We start from the raw sequence: 17,517 nt of genomic DNA on the forward strand, positions 1-17,517 counted from the left end.
GACAGAGCCTGGAAAGCTGGGAAGAGGAGGAGCAGCCAGCGGAGGAGCCAGCGAGGGTGTGGGCTGGGTGAGGAGAGGATGATGAGAGGTGTGGTTTGTGTGTAAGTGAGCTGCACTAAAATTTCATTAGAACTTGAGTAAAAGGAAAGTTTCAGAAACTAGGTCTAATTAATATGTAATACGTGGAATTGGTTATTCGTAGAAGTGAACAAGTCCTGGAGATGGTCTGTAGGATCAGGATCCTTCCCTATATTGTTCTTTTTTTTTTTTTTAGGAGACAGAGTCTTGCTCTGTCACCCAGGTTGGAGTGCAGTGGCACGATCTCAGCTCACTGCAGCCTCTGCCTCCTGGGTTCAAGCGATTCTTATGTCTCAGCCTCTCAAGTCACTGGGACTGCAGGCGTGTGCCACCACCCCTGGGTAATTTTTGTATTTTTAATAGAGACAGCAATTTGCCATGTTGGCCAGGCTGGCCTCAAACTCCTGACCTCAGGTGATCTGCCTGTCTTGGCCTCCCAAAGTGCTGGGATTGCAGGCGTGAGCCACCACACCCCACCATATTGTTCTTTTTTAAGTGAGTTTCATGCCACCTGTTTAAAGAAAGCTCTAACATAGCCTATCTGAGGAATCAATCATGATAGTAGAAAAGGAAGCACACGCTTATAAGATTTGACACAGTTAGTGCAAGAAGGTGACTCTTATGGCCCTTAAAACTTTGGTCACACGGTTTTCTTTCAGCTTGTAATCTTCACTTAGTAAAACTACCATAAGAATATCTTACCTTCCTTTTGCTCTTTCTGAGCTCATAGGGTGTCTTTGAGAATGTCCAAGTAGTCTCCTTGAGTGGCCTTAGCTACCATGATGGGAGGGCTTTGTTTCCATTCTTGGTTTTCTGGTTTACATGTTGGTCACTTGGTTATGTTAGTCAGCATCCTTCGGCACTGCCTTCTATCCTGATCATCTCATAGAGTTGAGGAACAGACTTTGGGACGTTTACTGACAACAGTCAGTTGGAGAGCCTCATGCAGCACGTCGGCTTCTTTTTAATATGTTGGTAGCTATAACAGTGTAGTATCGGGCAGATTTTTTTTTCTTTAGACATTGTACTTTTTTCCTCTGTATTTTATTATTTCATTTCCCAAAAACACACTTGCACATTTAAGAGCAGTGTTTTAACAGTTTTTTCCGAAGCCATGAGATAGAAACTGTCATGGAAACTGAAGCTCCTCTAACTGGAACTTACTTAGGCCTTGCCAGGGTGGGCAAAAGAAGACGTTGAAAAGGATCAGGTAGCACCCTGCATTTTGCCATTGGCTAAAGTGGGGTCAGAGCTGGTTGCCATTTTCTCTCTGTCTTGAGGTTCAGGCCTGTCATCTTCTCAAAATGCCTCCGGACTCTTGGGACAGTGAACAGTAATGGCCAAACTAAAAACTTTAAGAAGGATATGATATGCTAAATGCAGGGAAAAAGGCTTTGCCTTAACCCTCAACAAATATATAAAGAGGGCCGGGTGTGGTGGCACACATCTGTAATCTCAGCACTTTGGGAGGCCAAGGCAGGAGGATTGCTTGAGCCCAGGAATTCGAGACCAGCCTGGGCAACATAGCAAGATCCCATCTCTTAAAAAAAAAACTTAGCTGGGTGTAGTGGTATATGCCCATAGTCCTGGGAGGCTGAGGTGGGAGGATTGCTTGAGCCCAGGAATTCCAGGCTACAGTGAGCCATGACTGCGCTACTGTGCTCCAGCTAGCCTGGGTGACAGAGCCAGACCGTGCCTCTCAAAAAAAAAAAAAAAAAAAAAAGAGGCCGGGCACGGTGGCTCACGCCCGTAATCCCAGCACTTTGGGAGGCCGAGGCGGGCGGATCACAAGGTCAAGAGATTGAGACCACGGTGAAACCCCGTCTCTACTAAAAATACAAAAAATTTGCCGGGCACAGTGGCGGGCGCCTGTAGTCGCAGCTACTCGGGAAGCTGAAGCAGGAGAATGGCGTGAACCCGAGAGGTGGAGCTTGCAGTGAGCTGAGATCGCGCCACTGCACTCCAGCCTGGGTGACAGAGCAAGACTCCATCTCAAAAAAAAAAAAAAGATAAATAAAAATGTTTGAAGGAAAGGCTACAAGTTAAACGAGGAGTGAATAGCATGATAGAAAAGATACCAGCTTTGGAGATAGGGCACATACATGGTGGCCCTGGTGTTGACTCTCCACAGGACCCTAAATACCTGTCTAAATTTCTTAATCCATGAAATGGGAGATTTGGCTTAGCTCATGCTTTTTCATGTTGTGAAAGCAGTGTTTGATGCTGAGTAGGTGCTCAGATGTTGATTAAATGAACAAGGAATAAAATAATTATAGAGAGCCTAGGTACTTAAGGCATGAGCCAGGGGTCAAGGTGATGGGGACATGGGTATTGGCCATCCCCTGCTCCTCACCTGTCCCACCTTAACTTGTGTAGCGTAGCATTGGCTGCTACTACTTTGAGACACATTTGAACAACACTAGGTTTAATAATCCCTTTCTAAGCTTAAATATGTCATGCTTCTGATGCTGACAACCAACCCTTTTCTTTCTTCTCAGTTACATGCTTTATTTTTGAGACAGGGTCTCGCTGTCGCACAGGCTGGAGTGCAGGGGCATGATCATCGCTCACTGCACCCTTGACCTCCAGGGCTCAAACGAGCCTCCCACCTCAACCTTCTGAGTCTGTTGGACTACAGGCATGTGAGATTATGCCCAATTAATTTTTTATTTTTTTTTTGTAGAGATGGAGTCTCCCTGTGTTGTCCAGGCTGGTCTCAAACTCCTGGGCTCAAGCCATCCTCCTGCCTCAGCCTCCCAAAGTGCTGGGATTATAGGCGTGAGCCACCGTGCCCAGCTGCTGTGTACTATTTACTAAGATAAAAGTTGCACGAGAATAAATGCAGTTCTGTCAGGTGTAGGGGAGGAAGTCAGAGGTGCTGTGTTTGTTTCCTAGGGATGCTATAACAAAGTACCACAAACTTTGATGGATGGCTTATAACAACAGAAGTGTATCTTCTTACAGTTCTGGAGGCCAGAAGTCCAAAATCCAAGTGTTGGCAGGGCTGGTTCCTTTTGCAGGTTCTGAGAGAGAGCTTGGTCCATGCCCCACTCTTAGCATCTGGTGGTTATTGGCAATACTTGGCATTTCTGGGCTTGCATTGCTACATTATTGCAGTCTCCGCATCTGTCTTCACATGGGATTCTCCCCTGTGTGTCTCTGTGCGAATTTCCCTCTTATAAGGACATCAGATTATTGAATTAGAGTCTCTCATCCAAGTTAGGTGGCTCATAATCTAGTATGACCTCATTTTAACTTGATTACATTTTCGCACACCCTGTTTTCAAATAAGGTAATGTTCACAGGTGATGGAGTAAGGACTTGAACATACCTTTTTTGGGGGAAACAGTTTAGTCCACAGCAGATGTTAAAGTTGGGGGTAAGCAATTTCTGAAAAATTGTGACTCATTTCCTCAAATTCATCTCTTTTCATTAGAGCTAGGTCTGTCAGAGGAATTGGGATAAAACAAACAAAAAATTCATGTCTACTAGAAAGTATCGATTTGGCCTCAAGTCAACATCGTGGATGGCATAGCCTAAGACTATATAACTATTAGAAAGACTCTTATAGAGACTAAGAATTCTATTTTTTACACATTGGGTTTTTGCTTTGAGATTAGTTGGATTTTTTTGTGTTTTGTTTGTTTTTTGAGTCAGAGCCTCACCCTGTTGCCAGGCTGGAGTGAAGTGGCATAATCTCGACTCACTGCAACCTCCACCTCCCGGGTTCAAGTGATTCTCCTGCCTCAGCCTCCCGAGTAGCTGGGACTACAGGTGCCCGCCACCACGCCCAGCTAATTTTTGTATTTTTAGTGGAGACGGGGTTTCACCATGTTGGCCAGGATAGTCTCCATCTCCTGACCTCATGATCCCCCTGCCTCGGCCTCCCAAAGTGCTTGGATGACAGGTGTGAGCCACTCTGCCTGGCTGGCTTTTGTTTCATATGCTCTGTTTTCGTTTTCTTTTTCTTTTTCTTTTCTTTTTTCTTTTTTTTTTTTTTTGAGATGGAGTCTCACTCTGTTGCCCCGGCTAGAGTGCAGTGGCATGATCTTTGCTGACTGCAACCTCCATCTCCTGGGTTCAAGTGATTCTCCTGCCTCAGCCTCCCGAGTAGCTAGCATTACAGGTGCCCGCCACCATGCTTGGCTAATTTTTGTATTTTTAGTAGAGATAGGGTTTCACCATGTTTGCCAGGCTGGTCTCGAACTCCTGACCTCAGGTGATCTGCCTGTCTTGGCCTCCCAAAGTGCTGAGTCATCGTGCCCGGACTTATGTATGCTCTATTTTCTTGATGTGTTCTGATTTTATTATATTTGAAAATTTGGGGCCAGGTGTGGTGGTTCATGCCTGTAATCCCAGCACTTTGGGAGGCCAAGGCAGGCGGATCCCCTGAGGTCAGGAGTTCGATACCAGCCTGACCAACATGGAGAAACCCCATCTCTACTAAAAATACAAAATTAGCTGGGTGTGGTGGTATGCACCTGTAATCCCAGCTACTGAGGAGGCTGTTGCAGGAGAATCACTTGAACCCAGGAGATGGAGGTTGTGGTGAGCTGAGATCATGCCACTGCACTCCAGCCTGGGTGACAGAGGAGACTCCGTCTCAAAAAAAAAGAGAAAATTTGGAGGAAAAGACCTTGCTCATTATACTTGTTTGAATTCTGTAAATGAAGTAAGCAGAATGGCAGAAATGTCATTTGGTAACATTTTATGTAGTTTTGGGTCACACAGAAGATGCAGAGCCAGGTTGGCTCCTGGGCTCATCACTCTGAAAGGTTATGTGAGGGGGGTGATACCAAGAGCCTAGTTAGGAAGGACAGGCAGGTTCTTAAGGGTTTGTTCAGTTCAGCAATGCTTTTCCAACAGCTTATTAACATGGAATGTAATGGGAATACAAATATAAGTATAGACAGAGTTCTTGATAATTTGGTCATAGGATAATTTGTAATTTTCTTAGTTTGTAGGAAATTAAGTTCAGCAGCTGGGTATTGAACCAGGATGTGGAATTGTCACCATTTCCCCAAATCTTGATGTGTTAGACCTGTTGTGTCCAGTAGAACTTTGTTTGGTAATGGAAATGTTCACTGTCTTTTCTATTCAGTATCTACGGGCTACATGGGGCTATTAACACTGGAAATGTGGCTTGTGCCATTAAAGAACTGAATTTTCAATTTTATTTAAATTAATTTAAATGTAGATAGTCACTAGTGGCTACCATATTCATTGGACAGTGCAGTTCTAGAGATTCAGTTCACCTTTGTTCAAAGAATAAGTGGATAGTGGTTGTAAGAGACTGAAAAGATGCCACTAGGTCAGGCATGGTGGCTCATGCCTGTAATCCTGGCCCTTTGGGAGGCTGAGGTGGGAGGATTGCTTGAGCCTAGGAGTTCGTGACCAGCCTGAGCAATGTAGTGCGACCCTATCTCTACCAAAGAAAAAAGCTGAACTTGATGGCCACACACTTGTCATCTTAGCTACTCTGGAGGCTGAGGTGGGAGGATTGCTTGAGCCTAGGAGTTTGTGACCAGCCTGAGCAATGTAATGCAACCCTATCTCTACCAAAGAAAAAAGCTGTACTTGATGGCCACACACTTGTCGTCTTAGCTACTCTGGAGGCTGAGGTGGGAGGATTGCTTGAGCCCAGGAATTCCAAGCTGCAGTGAGCTATGATTGCTCTACTGCACTCCAGACTGGGTGACAGGACAAAAAGGAAAAAAAAAAGAGAAAGATGCTATTAAGTGGCTTACAGTGCTTAGGACTTTAATTAGCATATCCATGTTTTTAAATGTAGAACATGGGGTTTTCATAAAGTAGAAATGTGGATTCTGGTTTATTTGCAGTACAAAGAAAAATACAGGGCCTGCGAGGATGATCATTTTGTGCATGTGCTGAAATCACACTCTTTTAGCTTTAGAAGTTATTTGTATACATGCCACCATTACCTTCCAGATTAAGTTTGTATCCCTCACTGTGTATTGCACATAATAAAGACCCACTAAATGGTGGTGGTTTCTGCTGTTTATATGCAATAAAGGGGCCCTTGATCCTGATAGGGCTGTTAGTTCCTTCATGAGTGTCACAAGTTGGGTTCTCTGGGAAGGCGGGTACTTTGGGAAGCAGATGCAGACAATTTAGCATGCAGAATGTCTATTAGGGCTTGCTGGTAGGGTCCAGACTCAGGGAATGGAGAAGTTGAGCTACCTTGCATGCCCAATTATAGTATAGCCCTGGCCGACCCCATTAGAATAGCTCATGGGAGCTGTCCTGGCTTGGGCTGGGTAGCCAGGCCTGTACACTCTCTCAGTCAGTCAGGATGACTTGCCTGGAAGAGGGCAAGATGTCGGGTGAGGCAGTTCTCTGTAGCCATAGCAGTACTTGAAGGGGCTGATGGAGCACTCCCAGCAGCTGGGGCTGCATGGCCTTCAGTTGAGGGTCTGGGTTGAACATCACAGCGTGCCACAGTTGGACAATATTTTTCTTAGAAATTTTTTTGATTGATTTCATTTGACTCGTTGGTTGGCATTCTGGAGAAATACTGGGTAAGTCTCTTCCTCTTTCTCTGTGACTCTTCTCAACCCCCCCAACCCACCAGCCCCCTTACTAAATAACTATGTGTGTGTGTGTGTCTTATGTACGAACAGAGTTACAGTGCACAGTTATCCTTTTCTTCTGATGGAAGCTGACTCCAACCGGAATGCTTCATCTTCACGTCTTCCCCAAGGACATAAAGACAGAAAGGGGATTTTGCTATAACATAGAATACAGAGTGGTGATTCAGGTATAGAGCAAGGTGTGGTATGTTGGTGATGTAAGGAGCACAGAAGAATGAAATTAATTGGTATGAGGTTCTCTCAAGGAAGGAAAGAATGACAGAAGGTTGAAAGAAGAGTAATAGTTGAATATGAGTGCATATAGCTGGGAGCAGTGGCTCATGCTTGTAATCCCAACATTTTAGGTGGCTGAAATGGAAGGATCACTTGAGGTCAAGAGTTCAAGACCAGCCTAGGCAACATACTGGGCATACTTGAGCAACATACTCTGTCTTAACCAAAAAAAAAAAAAAAAAAAAGCCAGGTTTGGTGGGTGCATGCCTGTAGCCTCAGCTACTGTGGAAGGTGAGGTGGGAGGATCACTTGAGCCCAGGAGTTCTAGGCTGTAGTAAGCTATGATTGTACCACTGCACCTCCAGCCTGGATGACAGCTACCTTATCTCTTGAAAAAAATTAAAATGAGTGCATATATATATATATATGGACTTTCTCATATAAATTGAAGCCCAGCTCAATGGAAATGAGTTCAAATGGAAATATTCCATGAGTAGTTAGAAATATAGACTGAGAAGACAAGGTAAGAGAAAGATTTGTAGGGGGTGACTTTTGATAAATTACACAAATCTTTGACGTTATCAAACATGAATGCCAAACGTTGAAACATGAATGTTCAAGGGTCTGTCACGCAGCTCTCAAGTTATATAGTTACTGGTAGTTAGGTAATAGTTGGAAGATTCCAGTAGTTATGTAGTTACTGGTAGTTAGAAAATACTTGAAGGATTCATTTGGATAAGATTACCCTGATTAAAATTTCAAGTATAATAATTTCTTTCTTTCTAGAGTTGTCTAATTTCATATTCACTTAAAGAGAATACTTTTTACTAACCTCAGAATCAAGTATTTCATGTTAGAGAACTTGACCAGAATTTATAAAAAAGGAATAACCAATTTTATATTTGACGTAAGTTACTTGGAAGTGGATTTTTATGTTTAATGTTTGGATTGTTAGCTATTTTCCTTCCATGTTTATTTTTGCTTTTCTGAGCCATACAGTGTGTATTTTGCCTACCTATTTTCTTCCTTTGCATTTACCTTGTAACATAGTATTTGTGACTTGAACATATCTGAAATTTTAAGGAGATATCCTTATAGGGCTCTACAGATAGTCATTTTTGAGAGGAAAGGTTTTACTTAACATATAATTCCAATCCAAGATGTATCACCTTTGTTAAGTATGGCATTTACATGTTAACTTGTCTTTAAAGTATTTGTATTTGAGGTTTTGAGAAATATATCTATTTTATTTATTTAGGGAAAGTTCCATGAGATAAACATCACAGCTGGTAGGAATTCTCAATGTGTTTCCCAGATTCAAGGATGCCTTAAAGTACAATTAAATTTGGTAGCATTTCTAACACTTTTAGCAGCTGTGCCTAATACTTAGCAAATGTTTGTTAAATACTGGTATTCCTGCTCTAGCGGGCCTCCCTCCACCAGCCCCTGGAGTGCTCCCTCTTGTTCTGGTACATGAACACTAGTGTGCCATACTCTGCCATCCTCAGTTTAGAGCCACTGACCAGTTGCGTTCATTACCTAGTGGAAGCTCTGCCATTAACATCCCATTGTCAGACAGCTGCCTTTTGGTCCATTAAAAGCTGTGGTTGCTTTGTAAAGTGTAAAGAAACCTAAGATCATTTTAATGATGGTAAGTACGTCTTTGATACTAAAATGCCTGCTTCACTGTTGTGTAGGTAGTGTGCACTGACAAAGGTAGGGCACGGTGGACTCTGCCCTTGTAACCGTTCCAGAGAATGCATTGAGAATGAAGACAACCAGTAAGTCCCTAAGTGTATGTGGGAAATGGGAAAATGTGGAAGTTTCTGATACCATATAAAAGGGAATACTAGTTGATTTACTGTATAGAATAGTACAGTTTATGCAAGTTATTTAAAGGAAAGGAGATGAATATAATTAATGATTTTATTCCTAAATCTTCAGTTTAACTTTTTAATCCTGGGAATTCAGGATATAAAGACCTCAGGTCAGGTGATCTGTGCCTTGCTTATATTAATAACTTGGGCCTTGGAGAAAATTCTTTCTGATTAGAACATCTCCTGTTTCCCAAGCTGTGTTCCAAGGAAGCAAAAGGGGTCAATGAATGAATGAGTGCTCTCCACTGCTTTGTTTCCTTCTTGGAGGTTCCGGGTGGATATTAGCCTATTAAAGCTTTCAAGATGTCCTGAAATAAACAAACCTGCTCTTGTTTCAGCTTTGGTATTTCCCTAATTTATGCAAAATGAAGAAGTTTATGGCAAAGAAATATATTTTTATATCACCCAGAATATGCTTTGGGGAAACTGTGTAGCGAGTCATCCTTTAAATGATGACACTGTTTATTTAAATATCTTCTTAGGGTCCAGAAGAATTACTGTAGTTATCTTCAGAACCATATCTAAAAGCTTGATTTAATATTGGAAGCATATAATTAATGGATGAGAAATGAACATATGTACTACTTTGATCCTATTCTGAGTTCTCTAGTGTGTATCTTTTTGCATAAGCAGAAAATTTTATTTGGACTCTTTAAAATTTTTAACTATTAGGATATGAATCAGATAATCCATATAAACTTTTCATATAGAATTAGATTATTGACAGATATAAACACATTATTGAAGTATTGCTTCTTACCTAAGTCCGTTTTGGAGAACTGTAATTTGTATTACTTGGCTGTGGCTTTTATAGTAATTTTTAAAAAGTTAATTCACTGTCTTACCAGTGAGTTACAGAATTTCATGCTGCTTTTACCCCACTCATTGAAACTCAGAAGATATTTGTGGTTTTGAGTTTAGTAGTTGAAAGCTGCAGAATTTATATGCCCAGACATTTTGAGGACCAACAATATCACGTTGTAAAATTATTTTGGTACACTATGATCTAGTATTTTATATGATAAAATGTTTCAACGTTGACAAAGTGGGTTTCATCATGTTGGAGCTTTTTGCATTTTCAAAAAGTGTAAAAATTACTTATTTTAGTTTTTTTCCGAGTAAGCTTAAGGTTTTCGAAATTTTGCGTTTCTTAATGTGTAGATGTTTCCGTTTCTCCTAATTGAAATTTTTAAATTTCTAAAATTTAGTTGTTTCATCCCTTTTCCAACAATTTTTCCAAAAGCTTTTAGAATTTTGTAATAATTTTGTTTTATCTTGCTTTTGCATTTTGTTTGGTTGCTATTTTGTTATTTTTTGCAAGGAAGGAGGAGGATTTGCTTCAGTTGTAAGTGTATACATTTACCGCTTCCCCTTGGGCCCAAATGTTATATCCTTTTGTCCTGTAAAGTGTCTGATGTGAGGTTTACCCCTGCTAGGTAAAAAAGGCATTTTTGTAAATCTCTATAACTTTTTGAAGGCATAAAAACTGCCATTTTGTAGCCCTGCTAAAGAATTTTGACATCTAATTGGTCTAAATGAACTAAATGTCTACATTGGTTATTATAATTTGATAACCTGTAAAAAAAAAATTTTAATATGGCAGTCCAGCTTTTCAAACCAGAAATATTAACAGATGAATAAGAATCATCAAATAACTGGAATCAAGTAAAAGTTAGACATAAAACAATGTAACTTTACACAAGCAGTTCATCTCCATAGTACAGTTAAACAATAAGTTCAAACAGTAACAATTAAAACAATAAGAGGCCTGGCGGTGGCTCACGCCTGTAATCCCAGCACTTTGGGAGGCCGAGGTGGGCAGATCACAAGGTCAGGAAATTGAGACCATCCTTGCTAAAACGGTGAAACCCCATCTCTATTAAAAATACAAAAAATTAGCCGGGTGTGGTGGTGGGCGCCTGTAATCCCAGCTACTTGGGAGGCTGAGGCAGGAGAATGGCGTGAACCTGGGAGACGGAGCTTGCAGTGAGCCGAGATCACGCCACTGCGCTCCAGCCTGGGTGACAGAGTGAGACTCCGTCTCAAAAAAAAAAAAAAAAAGAATTAAAACAATAAGAACATACAGGCTGCTCGAAACTTTCAGGTCTGTGAGCATTTGACAGTAGCATTTCCTCGGTAGAGGTAAGTTTATCCAGGTTGCATAGAAAGCTTTTCCCTTTTATGTAGTCTCATTACACACTAGATCTAGCTCTCATTTGTTTTAATAGAAGTCTGCTTAGTACTTCTGAATCTCCGTAGAACTGATCGCTTTCACCTACACTTTATCATTACAAAATGGGTTTTTCCTTTTTATCTATCTATCTATCTATCTATCTATCTATCTATCTATCTATCTATCTATCTATCTATCTATCTATCTATCTATCTATCTATCTATCTATCTATCTATCTATCTATTTAAGACAGGGTCCTGCTATGTTGCCCAGGTTGGCCCTGTATGCCTGGGCTCAAGTGCCTCAGCTTCTCCAATAGCTAGGATTATAGGCACACACCACAGCGTCCAGCTTTTCTTCCTTATCTTTTAAACATAAAGATTAACCAGATTAACCAACTCTGTTAAGGCTTGCAATTTATGAAAACATTTCCTACTTCTCTTGCTATCGAGTAGTAATCTTATCTATAAGAACAATCCTGTTTATGAAAAAAAAAAAAAAAATATATATATATATATATATTTTTTTTTTGAGACGGAGTCTCGCTCTTTTGCCCAGGCCGGAGTGCAGTGGCGCGATCTCGGCTCAATGCAAGCTCCACCTCCCGGGTTCACGCCATTCTCCTGCCTCAGCCTCTCCGAGTAGCTGGGACTACAGGCGCCCGCCACCACGCCCGGCTAATTTTTTTTTGTATTTTTAGTAGAGATGGGGTTTCACCGTGGTCTCGATCTCCTGACCTCGTGATCCGCCCGCCTCGGCCTCCCAAAGTGCTGAGATTACAAGCGTGAGCCACCGCGCCTGGCCTGTTTATGAAAATATTAATAATTCATTTTAATTGTCACTGGAGAATATATACTTACGTGTTTATTTCTGATGACTAGTAAGAATGGAATTTCTCAATCTTTATGCAGTTTTTCCTCTTTTCATAGAAAGAACTCAAGTCTCACACTAGTTTTGTTGATTACATTACTTTTTAAAAAGCCTTATTCATTTCCTGGGACTTGACACACTTCTAGAATGGGGAAGAAAACTGTAGGTCTGATTGTCCATTTCCACATAGCTTTTCAGATACCTAGGGTAAACCGGTTTACATAATTTAGTTTATAGCCCTTGGTTCCTGTTTTCAGTGCTGGAATTCCAGTTTGGGTTGTAGATTATTTATGGATTTTCTCTTCTGGCTGTAGATTGGCTTTGGAGCCAGGCTACCTACTAAAGAGAATAAGCATTATCTTCGGTTCCAAATTCATGTGCTGAGATCAGAAAATAACAGACAAGGCCAGGCGCAGTGACTCATGCCTGTAATCCCAGCACTTTGAGAGGCCAAGGCGAGTGGATCACTTGAGGTCAGGAGACCAGCCTGGCCAACATGGTGAAACCCCGTCTCTACTTAAAATACAAAAATTAGCTAAATGTGGTGACGTGCACCTGTAGTCCCAGCTACTCGGGTGGCTGAGGCAGGAGAATCACTTGAACCTGGGAGGCAGAGGTTTCAGTGAGCTGAGATCATGCCACTGCACTCTAGCCTGGGCAACAGAGTGAGACTATGTCTCAAAAAAGAAAAAAAGGAAAAAAGAAAATAACAGACAAGTCTTACTTATAAATGTGTAGCTACTTAATTGTATGTTCATACTCTGTGGCTTGCCAGGCAAATATTATTTAGGATTTTGATGAAAAGTAATGGAGTCCAAAAGCCAGAGTCTTAATATTTCAAATACCTGTTTTCTTTATTCTTTTTCCTATATTCTTTCTTTTACTTTATGTTATATATCCTATATGCCTTCCCCCTCAAGTCTTTTCCTTGTGTGAAAGTCCTATAAACACCCAAATTGAATAATTATGAAAAGACAGTTGCAGGTAATGCAGAGTCTTGGGTACCGAGCACATCAACAATGTGAGTATGAACTTTGTAGTGAGAAAGGACCAGTTAAAAATATAGAGAGTTCAAGCATGACTTGCAGAAGTACTGTACTAGATCAAAGGGAATGGTAGAGGGCTTCTGTGGGAAGAGTTCAAGTTGCTTTACCTAAGGCAAAAGCCCGCTAATATAGGATGGTAAATACCTAAAGGAAAATCCTGAGAGAGTCATGTGATTGTCTCGACATCACTGACACCAGGCACAGTGCCTTGTACACAAGAAACCTCTAGTACATGGGATCGTGAGAGAATGAGTTAAAATTCCTATGTTAGTTAGTCCCTGCCTGTGGACTCAGAATGTGATCTGAGTTGGTTTCTTTCTCCCACCTTCTAGTATTATGAATATCATTTTATTTACCAAACTTCTCTTTTTCAGAATTTATTCTCCTCCATTTAGATTTGGGAAGGAATTAGTTCAGCGCAGTTTTGATCACCTGCCAAGGCCTAAGCATTCTACTAAATGGTACATGTGGAGTATGTCACAGTTTGACCTGAAGAACTTTAGGCCTATTTGATAAGGAACCCATTCCCAGGAGGCAGTTAGAGAATAGTATAAAAGGACATCATCACAAGGCAGCAGGCCATGAGGACAGCTAGCACTCTGTAAGTGTTTAGAGGAAGACAGCGGTATGCCCTTAAATAATTAGAAAGGGCTGCTTAAGGAAAGCAGGGCAGGAATGATTCCATTGCCAGTTGGGTGTTAGTGTTTCAGCCGTGTCTGTGCTTTCTGAAACTTTTGTGATCCTTTTACTTTTGTCTCTGATAGTTTGTCTATGTTTACCAGAATGCTAGTTTCAGTAATGTTAGACTTCAGAGTTGTTTCCTATTAACAGCCCCATTTTCTACCCCTTGCAGTGGTCATTAGGGCTAGTGATACCTGCCCTATTAAAGTGAAGTGAGGCTAAGAGACTTGCTTAGACTCATAAAATGGGAGTAGCTCACTTCCAGGAGGAAGCATTCAAAGTACCAGTGCCAGCTTTGGTGCAGATCTTATTTTCTCTGGCCCCCTAGACTAGCAGGGTTCAAGATGATGGCCATTTTGTCACCCTGTGTCCCAGAATGATTATGATGAGTGATTACCCTGATCATCCCTGCCAATCCAGGATGAACACGTAATATGAGAAGGATATAAACCTTTGTGGAAGTCCTAGCGAGAGAAATTAAGCAAGAGAAAGAAATAAAAGGCATCCAAATTGGAAAAGAGGAGGTCAGATTATATCCCCGTTTGCCAATAATGTGCTCTTATATGTAGAAAAACCTAAAGACTCCACCAAAAACCCTCCTAGATTTAATAAATTCAGTAAGGTTGCAGAATACAAAATCAGCATACAAAAATCAGTAATGTTTCTATATACCAGTAACGATCTAGCTGAGGAAGAAATCAAGAAGGCAGTCCCATTTACAATAGCTGTAAAAAAACAAGGTGCCTAGGAATACATTTCACCAAGGAGGTGAAAGATCTCTACAAGGAAGACTACAAAACACTGATAAAAGAAATTGTAGATGACAAATAAATGGAAAGACATCCCATGGTCATGGATTGGAAGAATTAATATCATTAAAGTGACTGTACTATCCAAAGCAATCTACAGATTCAATGTAACCCTATCAAAATACTAATGTCATGTTTTACAGAATTAGAAAAATCCTAAAATTCATATGAAATCAAAAAAGAGCCCTAATAGCCAAAACAATCCTGACCAAAAAGAACAAAGCTGGGGGTACACATTACCTGACTTCAAATTATATTACAAGGGCATAGTAACCGAAACAGCATGGTACTGGTGTAAAAATAGATGTATAGACAATGGAACAGAATAGAGAGTCCAGAAATTAAGCCACATATTTATAGCCAACTGATCTTTGACAACACTAACAACAACAGACATCAGAGAAAGGACACCCTCTTAAAGAAATGGTGCTGGAAAAATTGGATTGCCCTATGCATAAGAATGAAATTGGACCCCAGTCTCTCACCATATACAAAAAATCAACTCAAGATGGATTAAAGACCTAAACGTAAGACCCGAAACTATAAAAATACTAGAAGAAAACCTAGGGAAAACTCTTCTGGACATTGATATAGGCAAAGAATCTGTGACTACGACCTGAAAAACACAGGCAACTAAAACAGAAATAGGCAAGTGAGCCTTAATGAAACTAAAAAACGTCAGCAGAGCAAAAGAAATCAGCAGCAGATAGAAGAGACAGCCTGTAGAATGAGAGAAAATATTTGCAAACTATTTATCTGATAGAGAACTAATATCCAGAATATACAAGGAATTGAGACACTTCAACAACAGCAAAAACAAGAAGATCCCATTAAAAAGTGGGCAAAGACATGAACAGACTTTTTTAAAAAGAAGACATACACATGGCCTACACGTGTATGAAGAAAAGCTCGGCATCACCAGTCATCAGAGAAATGCAAACCAAAACCAGAATGAGATGTCATCTTACCCCAGTCAGAATGGCTATTATTAAAAAGACACACACACACACAAAAAGACAGATATTAGCACAGATGCAGAGAAAAGGAAACTCTTAAACATTTTTGGTGGGAATATAAATTAGTATAGCTTCTATGGAAAAGAGTATGGCGATTTCTCAAAGAACTGAAAATAGAACGAGCATTCGATTCAGCATTCCCACTGTTGAGTATCTACCCAAAGTAGATACCCAAAGGAAAAGAACATGTCAGAAAGATACCTGTACTCATATGTTTATTGCAGCACTATTCACAATAGTAAAGATGTAGAATCAACCTAAGTGTCCATCAGTGAATAAATGGGTAAAGAAAATGTGGTCTATACATACAATAGAATGCTATTCAGACATAAAAAAAAGAGTGAAATCATGTCTTTTGCAGCAACACTGATGGAACTGGAAGTCATTGTCTTAAGTGATAAGGCACAAGCTAGACATAGAAAGCCAGATATTGTGTAAACCCTGACTTACTGTGCAATCTATGCATGTAACAAAATTGCACATGTACCCTATAAATTTGTCTTTTTCTTTCTGAGACGGTCTCACTCTGTCACCTGGGCTGGAATGCTTTGGCATGATTTTGGCTCACTGCAGCCTCTGTCTCCCCAGCTCCAGTGATCCTCCCACCTCAGCCTCCCGAGTAGCTGGGACTTCAGGCGCGAGCCACGACGCCTGGCTGATTTTTGTATTTTTTTTGGTAGAGATGGGTTCTCACCATGTTGCCCAGGCTGGTCTTGAACTGCTGAGCTCAAGCAATCTGCCCGCCTCGGCCACCCAAAGTGCTGGGATTATAGGTGTGAGCCACTGTGCCTGGCCTAATTTTTTTTTTTTTTTTAAGATATAAACCTTTGTGTTAGGCTAGTGTAATTTGGGAGTTGTTTCTGTTGCATAATCTACCCTATTTTAACCTTTTCCCTCAGTTTGTTCTTGACCCCTTATCCTAATTATTCTCAGTTCTCTGTTTTGTCAATAAGCTTTAGTTGTTCTTGTTATTCCATACCGTCTGACTTAGTCGTTGAACCTTCCATGATTATATTGAAATGTAATGAAATTTGACCTTTTGAAATTTGAGACCTATCAAACATAAAGTAGATGTTTCTCAGTTCTCTCAAACAGTTCTTTCTGGGCACACTGTGTTACTTCAGAGTAGCTGTGATTAGTAGCCTTTCTTCCAGCTAGTGTCTTGGACAATCTACTAGAACGTGGGGAGGGGCATATGCACTCTATTGAAAGAGCTTATGAGTCTTTGTTAAGCTCAATAATCATTTGCTAGAGAGGAGAGAGTCAAAACTAGTGTCGTCTAGTAGAACTTTTGTGATTATGGAAATGTATTATATTTGCACACTAGCTACATGTGGCTGTTGAGCACTTGAACTGTAGCTGGTGTGACTGAGGAACTGACTTTTAGTTTAAAATAGCCACATGTGACTAGTGGCTACCATATTGGGCAGTGCAGTAAGGGTCTTAGAACACCATGGGGATGACATAATGCCAGGTGAAAAAGGCAGAATACTAAAGTATATATATGTTATTATTTGATATATAGAAATAATAAATTTAAAGTCCTATGCAAAGGAAAAAACACTAGTAATAAGCACACCAAAATACTAACAGTGAATATTAGGTGCTGAAATTATGTATCAGTATGTACTTCTATTTTTATATTTTAGAAATACTTTAAAACTTTGCTAATAAAGGTATATATGATAAACATGAGAAGAAAGAAAGAAGTGCTGTGGTACTAATAAAGACCACTTCAGCAAGTGAATATATCGGCTGAATAGAGCTGCCCAGATTGTTCTCCCCAAGGTCCACATTTTACGTTTTGCCCAGAGAAGCCCAGTTTGTGACTGTTTGCTGTCTGGTGCTCTTTTTGATCAGTTGTGCTGTAACAAAAGTAAATTGAGAGAACAGTCCACAGATAGTATTTATGCAGCCACGTCAGAAAGAGAGTATGCTTTTTGAAATAGTTTTCATATGTTGTAATCACACCTAGAATTATTTATAGTGTATTACAAAAAAGGGAAATATCTTAATATTTAAATTAACTTGGCCACATGTCTGCTGTACTTGAACACTAAAGAAACTGAACTATAGATAGTATGTCCCTTACAGCTTATAAGAAATGCTATTAGTGCACTCTAAATAGTTAGGAACACCAAT

General features: G+C 40.4%; 1 protein-coding gene across 7 annotated transcripts in view; it reads left to right on the forward strand.

Annotated features, from left to right (window-relative positions):
- Positions 1–17,517, forward strand: part of KIAA0232 (KIAA0232 ortholog) — a 98,944-nt gene that overhangs the window by 13,569 nt on the left and 67,858 nt on the right. For 3 of the 7 annotated variants that reach the window (XM_058430054.1, XM_058430055.1, XM_058430051.1), the window contains exon 2: positions 8,600–8,683. The exons of the other annotated variants lie outside the window; for them this stretch is intronic. The gene's annotated coding sequence lies outside the window, so the exon portion shown is untranslated. The remainder of the gene's footprint in view (positions 1–8,599; positions 8,684–17,517) is intronic. 7 annotated transcript variants of the gene reach the window in all.

This window comes from Hylobates moloch, unplaced genomic scaffold (assembly GCF_009828535.3).
Source record: "Hylobates moloch isolate HMO894 unplaced genomic scaffold, HMol_V3 SCAFFOLD_17, whole genome shotgun sequence".
NCBI lineage: Eukaryota > Metazoa > Chordata > Mammalia > Primates > Hylobatidae > Hylobates > Hylobates moloch.